Raw genomic sequence first — 6000 nt, 5'->3', positions numbered from 1 at the left:
GGAGCTGTATCTGTCAATGAACTTCAGAGAAAAGGATTTTATGGTAAGTTAAAAATCCAGTTCTCTCAGAGCCCATTCCTGTGCCGTACCTGAAGAGCTCTGTGCTGCGGCCGTGACTCCTACGTGCCTGCGCTGGAGTGATGTCATTGCAGCTGAAGCATTAATTCGGCAGACGCCCGTCAAGATGGAAGCGCCGTGACCCTTGACAGCAACCTGCTGGAGGGTTTTATTTTCAAGTAAGTCTGTCATAATGTGCCAGTATGCAGTGCATACTAGTACATTATCACCAAAACCGGCCGGGGGCCCATTTTTTTTTTTTTTTTTTTTTACTTTGTTGTTGTCTACTACTGCTTTAAGGTAGCTGCATGTACTTTGGGGGTCTTTGAATACAAGTATTGTGTACTTTGCTGTACTCTAAGATTAGGAAATTACAGGCAAGTAAAAATTCCTATATTTTGTATCCCTTCGCTTAGTGCACTGATCACAATGCTGACAGTATGGAGTTCATTACTGTAAGTATTATGGATTTCTGCTGTTCTCAGCCAGTGTTCTCTTCTGATGAGGAAAGCAACAACCTCTGCTCATGAGTAAGATTTTGAAAGTTTATTTAAAGGGGTTGTAAAGTCAGACGTTTTTTTTATAACAATGTGCATTTTATGCATTAAGATAAAAAGCCTTCTGTGTGCAGCAGCCCCCCTAACACTTACCTGAGCCCCCTCTCTATCCAGCGATGTCCACGAGTGCCTCAGCCATCTGGGACTCTCTCTCCTTATTGGCTGACACAGCAGCAGCGCCATTGGCTCCCACTACTATTAATCAAACTCAGCCAACCAGGAGAGAGAGGGGAAGGGGCCGAATAGCTGCTCCGTGTCTGAAAGGACACACGGAGCTGTAGCTCAGCTCTGGTGCCCCAAAGCAAGCTGCTTACTGTGGGGGCACTCAACAGTAGGGAGGGGCCAGGAGCTCCAGCCGGGGACCCAAAAAGAGGAGGATCCGGGCTGCCCTGTGCAAAACTGACTGCACAGAGGAGTTAAGTGTAACATGTTTGTTATTTTAATAGAAAAAAAGAGACTTTACAATCACTTTAAAAGAGAAAAATGACAGAAAAGAATAGAAAGTAGATGGGTTAACACTTACGGAGACCTCCTTAGACATAGCAGGATCTGACTTTTTGATCAAACGTGAGGCTTTAAGGCCACATTCACACCTATGTTTTTGGCAGACACAGATTTATATGCGAAAAAATCAGTGATGGGTGCTGGCGAATAGCTGCGGGAGGCAGCCTTATTGAACGCAGTGGAAGGTTGACGGCTCCCGCAGGTAATTGCAGCCATTTGCTATGCTTGTGTGTTTTATTTTCTCTTCCATAATATATGTACACACCAACAGTGTCTGGATTGTAGTTTTCATATTATGCCTAATAATAGTCGTTGGTTGACATTTCTTCCCAGTTACATTGTCATTTTATTGGTACTGTATATTGTTATTGATTGCATTATTATGACAGCTATTTAGTCACTTGCCAGTGCAGCACTACAGTAGTGTGTATATAGGGGAGTGGAGTCAACTTTTCTAAACTGTAAGTTGTAAAAGTGATCCAAATAATGTGCTAACAGATTAGATACTGTAATGAGTGCATCATATATAGAGAGAATCCTATACTGAGAAGAGGAAGGAAGTGGGCATTAGTCAGCTCTAGTTTCCTGCTGATTAACACGGTTTTTCATAATATGTTTGTTTTTCCTGTTCAGACGTTACTAATCGTCATTGTGCGGTGAGTTTGCTGATGTTTCACCTTGCTGCACATCGTGCAGGTTTGTCAGGCAGTTGTAATTTGGTGTCCAGGCACCCTATATTGCTATATCTGTCTAAGTAAACCTAGTTGAACTTTTTTAGGCTTCTTGCACACTGCAGCTTGAAAAAACTCAGTACAGTTTTTTTTTTTTTTTTCTTTTCTGATCTAAAATTCAGCCCATTGATTACAATGTGCCTGTACACACAGAGGCATTAACAAGCGCTGCATATACTTGGGTAAAAAAAAAAAACGAAAAATCTGCTTTCCCGGTCAGTATTCTGCACTGGCATGAGCAACTGTGCATGGATACGCACATACAAGCATAAATATGAATACATTTTCCTTAGGGATGTAATGTGCGCATAAATATGCACAAAACAGACGCCTGAAAGTATGTCCAAAAAAATCAGATGTGCAAGAGGTCTTACTAGCATGTGGTTTTTGGGGTCTTGATATAGAATGAAAAAGCACTTTTTCTACCCTCTGTTGTAGAGGTGGTGTGCCTTGACATGGTATGTATCCCTTTTTATTCAGAATGTAGGCTGATGACAGCTGGTAGATTGTCATAGACTAGATAATTGTAAAGTATTTTGTTAGACATTGTGCCCATCTAATGGAAGGTAAAGGTTTAATACAGGTAGGAAAGGTGGTGGGCAACCCATGCAATGTTTCCGTTCCTATCATGGCAGTATTGAGAGCTGCCATTGTGTATTCTAGTATCTGGCTGATTTATGCATAAAAGTGAAGCTGTTACCAAAAGCTAAAGTCATCGTAAGGAATGTATTGGAGAGCGACAGTAGAAGAAAGGTGTTGTGCCTTTTTAATTTCTGACTGGTTGCTTTGGATGAGCCTTATTGTGCAGCAAATTGTATAGTTTCTGCCATTAATGTATTTTATTTGCACAAATTGACATAGGTGTGCGCAGCCTATTGCATTAGGGTGTGCACCCCAAAGCCTAAACACATATCCCTGTGTATATACTGATGGTGTCAGTAGGGTAGAGATCAGTGTCTGTAGTTCTATGGTTATTTTTTATTCTTTTTTACAATTTTTGTTTTTGTTAGCACAGTTATGGCGCTTTTCCACTGCATGGAACCGTAACGGTTCGGCATGCTTTTGTGCTTTTCCACTGCTGGTACCGCATGGTATAGGGTCGGAACGGTTCGGTACGGTACGGTATAGGTTTGCTTTTCCACTGCATGGAACCGAACGGTACGGTACGGCTCTGAAAAAACAGTACCTGCTCGATTGTGGTTCCAACAGGTACCAAACTGGTACCATATCCCACAATCCTTTGCATGCAGTCACTACTAACCACTGATTGGTCAGAGAATCCCACCCACCCCGTTGTTATCCCACCCACTTAACTTTAGTACTACTTTAGTGGAAAAGCAAACCTATACCGTACCGAACCGTTCCGACACTATACCATGCGGTACCAGCAGTGGAAAAACAAACCGGGCCAAGCAGGGCCGAGTAGAGCCGAGCCGGTACGAGCCGGTACTTGCAGTGGAAAAGTGCCATTAGGGAGCTTTGGTGAAATATCAGTTGTCTAAACAGGGGAAATCTGCACCACAATTGGTGATTAGGGTGTGCCCAGTCACACCTGGCACACCCTGTGCGCACGCCTATGCAAATTGATAATTTATACTTTACATGTTTTATAAATGTCCCATTTCATAGAGACCAACGTTTTGTGTATAATGTACGTTCTGCTTGTAGTAAACTGGCAACGTCTATGAGGCTCGTTGTATGTGTTGACGGAACAAAGACTTTATGGTTATGGAAATCGGGGCAACAAATGCACTGCTCAAAAAAAATAAAGGGAATACTTTGAAAACACAGATCTCAATGGGGAAAAAGATCATGCTGGATATCTATACTGATATGGACTGGGTAATGTGTTAATAACGAATGGGTGCCACGTGGTTTGATGGAAATGAAAATGAGCAACCTACAGAGGGCTGAATTCAAAGACACCCTGAAAACCAAAGTGAAAAAATGATGCAGCAGGCTAGTCCATTTTGCTGAAATTTCATTGCAGCAACTCAAAATGGTACTTAGTTGTTTGTATGACCCCTACGTGCTTATATGCATGCCTGCCAGCGTTGGGGCACGCTCCCAATGAGAGGACAGATGGTGTCCTGGGGTATTTCCTCTCAGATCTGGACCAGGGCATCACTGAGCTCCTTAACAGACTGAGGTGCAACCTGGCGGTGTCGGATGGACCGAAACATAATGTTCCAGAGGTATTCTATTGGATTTAGGTTAGGCGAGCATGGGGGCCATTCAATGGTATCAATTCCTTCATCATCCAGGAACTGGTTGCATACTCTCACCACATGAGGCCGGGCATTATCGCACACCAGGAGGAACCCAGGACACACTGCACCAGCGTGGAGTTTGACAATGGGTCCAAGGATTTTATCCCAATACCTAATGGCAGTCAGGGTGCCATTGTCTAGCCTGTAAAGGTCTGTGCATCCCTCTATGGATATGCCTCCCCAGACCATTACTGACCCACCACCAAACCGGCCATGCTGAACGATGTTACAGGCAGCATAACGTTATTCACGGCTCCTCCAGACCCTTTCACATCTGTCACATGTGGTCAGGGTGAACCTCCTCTCATCTGTGAAAAGCACAGTGTGCCAGTGGCAGACCTGCCAATTCTGGTGTTCAATGACAAATTCCAATCAAATTCCAAGGTGCTGGGCAGTGAGCACACGGCCCACTAGAGGGCGTCGGGCCCTCAGGCAAACCTCCATGAAGTCTGTTTCTGATTGTTCTCAATGTTGCCCATTTAGTGCCCCTGTTAATTTTATTTACACCAAAGCAGCTGAAACTAAATAGCAACCCCCTCTGCTACTTAACTGACTAGATCAATATCTCAGGAGTTTTATTGACTTGATGCGATACTTTATTTTAAAAAGTGTACCTTTTTACTCTACTGAGGCCGAGATATGGACAATTTCCCCTGGACTTCTGGTGCCATAGGCTAATGCAGGACTTTATCAGTAAATTACGCCCCCAGCTCCGTACCTCAGATCTTATGGAATTTGAGGATATGTGTGCCTATCTATTAGACAACTCCCATTTACTTTCACAGACCTATAGGATTTTATTGAGGACACAATCACAAACTACCCCTTACTTTATTCGTGAGTGGGAGACGAACTGGGAATTAAATATACTCCATCCCAATTGCAAAAAATAGTCAAGTTAGCTCATGTCTCATCTATAAATACAAAAACACAGGAGTCATGTTAAAAATTCCTTTCTCGTGGTATCGCACATCCCACCGCTTAGCAAAAACTTTTCTGCGGATGGATTTCAGATGTTGGATACAGAAGACCACCCTCTAGCCCATGGTGTTTAATCATATTCCTTATCTTTTCCACGATACCTCCTCATCACTAAAACGATATATAAACGCAGTGTAACTCCGCACTTGTTGAATGCAGCAAAGTTCCTGATTCCTCGATACTGGAGACAGAATGTCTGCCCCACTTTGGAAGATTGGCGGAGGGAGATGGAGAGATGGGTATATAAGAATCGGAACAAAGAACAACAATTCTTAGATGTATGGTCTGGGTGGATGTTCCACTCTCTGGAAATGACTGGGTCCACCAAAATCCCCACATCTTAAAAACAAACGATACTTACTAATCTGACAGATGGCCGAGCAATGCACTGCATTACAATGTGATACTTTGTCATAACTGAATGACCTCACTACCAATTAATGGATGAGAGGTCACAATCCTGGTGCTACTGAGACCTGTAGTAGGTTTAAGCCCTGTACACACGTACCGATTGTCGGCCATAAATATTCGGCCGATGACGATCGGCCGATTGTCGGCTTGTTAGTATGATGCTTCCGAGAGCCGACAGCGCATTTTCAGCCGAACAGAATCTGTCGTGCAGACTTTAAAATATTTGTTGGCTGTCACCAGAACGGCCGATTGTTCGCCAGTCAGTACAGATTTCGGCCGACAGACAGCAGATTAGCAAGACTGGGCATGCTCAGAAAAGAAAAAAGGAAAGTTAACCATTACATGACATCACTTCTGCAGTCAGCTGTTGTTGACCGACAAAATTTGTGTGCAGTCTTTTGCAGTTTTCAACAGACACGACAGCCCTGGACAAAAGACGGCCGATCGTTCGGCCGACGATCAGTACGTGTGTACGGGGCTTTAATCTAT

The sequence above is a fragment of the Pelophylax lessonae genome, assembly GCF_965119305.1.
Source record: "Pelophylax lessonae genome assembly, chromosome: 7".
In the NCBI taxonomy this organism is placed as follows: domain Eukaryota; kingdom Metazoa; phylum Chordata; class Amphibia; order Anura; family Ranidae; genus Pelophylax; species Pelophylax lessonae.
Note: the sequence above shows the minus strand (reverse complement) of the source record.